General features: G+C 37.6%; 1 pseudogene; it reads right to left on the bottom strand.

Moving 5' to 3' along the window:
- Nucleotides 1-318: 318 nt before the first annotated feature.
- Nucleotides 319-2,132, bottom strand: LOC129301520 (receptor-like protein EIX2; annotated as a pseudogene).
- Nucleotides 2,133-2,478: the final 346 nt, after the last annotated feature.

Raw genomic sequence — 2,478 nt, 5'->3', positions numbered from 1 at the left:
ATTTGAATGTTGTTTAATGAAACAACTTTCTTTTCGAGATGCATGGGAGCAACAATTTAATTTGAATATTATAAGAATAGATTTCGTCAGTTCAAAATTTAAAACTAGAAAATAAATAAATTTTGATTCTTTCAAAACAGATGAAACTAATATGTATCCTATAGCTTTGATAAAGATTCATAAAGAGATAGTCATTTCCTTACGTAATGAAGATTTCACTTTTATTATGCATCTAATCAAAAAAAAAAAAGATAACTTTGAATTTAAGCAAGGCAAAAAAAACTTCTTAACTAACTTAGTGCTGTTTCTTGTTCCCATTCAACGGAATCTTTGAAGTCTTATGACCACAGTGACATATATTCGATCCACCACACCATTGAAGAATTGAAAGTAAGCGTGCCTCCATGCTCTGTTCAGGAACAAAGAACCACAAACTATCCAGGATCCCACTGCAAATCCAACTCCCATCCCAAGATACAATGATCTCAAAAAGCATCTTCGTCATTTCCTTCAACCTGCTTTGTATTGTCTGGTTTTTCTGGTATTGTGCAGTTCTTTTGAAGAGGAGCTCCACAAAGGTCTGGATTCCCAATATAACTCCACGCGTCAAAACTCTGAAGCTGTGTCCCCAGTGGGATTTGTCCATTGAGATGGTTGTATGAGAGATTCAAATCACTTAGAAAAGATAGACCAGCCATGCTTTGAGGAATGTTCCCATGAAGACTGTTATGGGAGAAATCAAGAGATTCTAGATTTTTCATATCTCCAATGTGCTCAGATATCTCTCCTGTCAAATAATTGTAAGACAAGTTCAAGGATTGTAGCTTGGTGAGCTTGAACAATTGTGCAGGAATTTCTCCTGATAGTCTGTTAGCTGACAGATCAAAACTCCGGACAAGTTTTAGATTTTTCACATACTCTAATTGTTGACCCTTTGTGTGCAAAACAATTGAATTGAAGTGAAGGGAAGGGAAGTGGAGATATGATCTACTTCGATGGTTAAAGCATTTGCAAGAACTCCTGTAATCATACTGGTTATATTGAGTAGACACTGAGGAATTGGTCCTGAAAGTTTATTATTTGCAAGATCTAATACAATCAAACTAGAGTGACTACATAGTTGGGGAGGAATGGTGCCCGTGAGTTGATGGGATCTTAGCTTCACAACTGATACATTTTGTGGTAACCATGTTAGCATACTTCCAGAAAAGTGGTTGCCTTCTAAATTAATCAGCACCAAATATGTGCAATTATGAAAGGTCCAAGGTACATGACCAGAAAACTTATTATTATGTAGATCTAGCACCTTCAGGTGATAAAACGATGAACCCATCCTTGGAGGAACTTGACCAACCATACGATTATTCCCTAGGTATATATAAGACAAGGAAGTCCAACTGCCCAAACATTCAGGAAGTTCTTCGGCCAGATAATTATTTGATATGTCTAAATACCCCAACCAATGCTGGTTGATCGGATCAGGGTGACACAATAAAGACGATAAAGATCCTGAAAAAGAGTTGTAAGCTAAATCCAAAACTGAGACCTGATTGGATACTCGAGGAAGCCGTCCTTTGAATTTTTAAATGACATAGAAATATACCCACCGTCCAGCAACATGTTCGATATATCTCCACTAATTGAGTGGTGAGACAAATCCAAAGTTGCAAATTGCCTTTTGTCAAGGTTTTTTTGGAAGTGTACCACTCAAGTCATTGAAGCTGATATTTAAATATTCTATTTGTGATGCGTTTACGAGATTAGAAGGAATGGAACCGTGAAACGAGTTAACAGAGAGATCAAGCACAAATAATTTTCAAACTGGCCCAGCCAATCAGGATCGGTCCTTCGAGTTTGTTGTCAGATAGATCTAACGCCCATAGATTTCGATAGCTTGAAAAATCTGGAATTGGACCTCTCAAATTGCAATGATCGAGTTGAAGATAGGAAAGATCTTTGCTAAGATTGAACAACCAATTAGGTAGTCCATAGGTAAAATCATTTAGACCGAGATCAAGCTGTGAAAGTGAGCTAAAATTAGCATGTTCTAGATATAAAATAGATCTGGTCAAATTACAATCATCCAAATATAAAGCCCTCCAGAGGTAGCGAAGCCAATGAGTGAAACCCATTTCGTTTCACTAGGAAGATGAATGCCACCAAGTGCGAGCGATGTTAGGGAAGGAAGTTTAGAGAGCCAATGAAGATTATCATGGGAAGATGCATGTTGTATGATAGGCCGAGAGAAGAAAGCCGAGAAAAATTTGCAGCAGAATTATTTAGAGATGGTGTGCTTAAACGTTCAAAATCATGTAGTGCAAGTCCAGAGCTTCCAGAAATTCAAGTGCGAGTAAAGAAGGATAAGTTGATTTCACCTCTCAAGGATTTCATTTTGCGTGAAGTAGTAATTGGACAAAAGAGGATATCGGACCCTGCTGGTGTCGAGATCACACGTAACTCCTTGCCATGAACAGCAAT

The sequence above is a fragment of the Prosopis cineraria genome, unplaced genomic scaffold (genome assembly GCF_029017545.1).
Source record: "Prosopis cineraria cultivar Desert tree isolate PC_DT_omini unplaced genomic scaffold, ASM2901754v1 PC2173, whole genome shotgun sequence".
Lineage (NCBI taxonomy): Eukaryota > Viridiplantae > Streptophyta > Magnoliopsida > Fabales > Fabaceae > Prosopis > Prosopis cineraria.
This window is presented reverse-complemented; position numbering and strand designations above follow the sequence as displayed.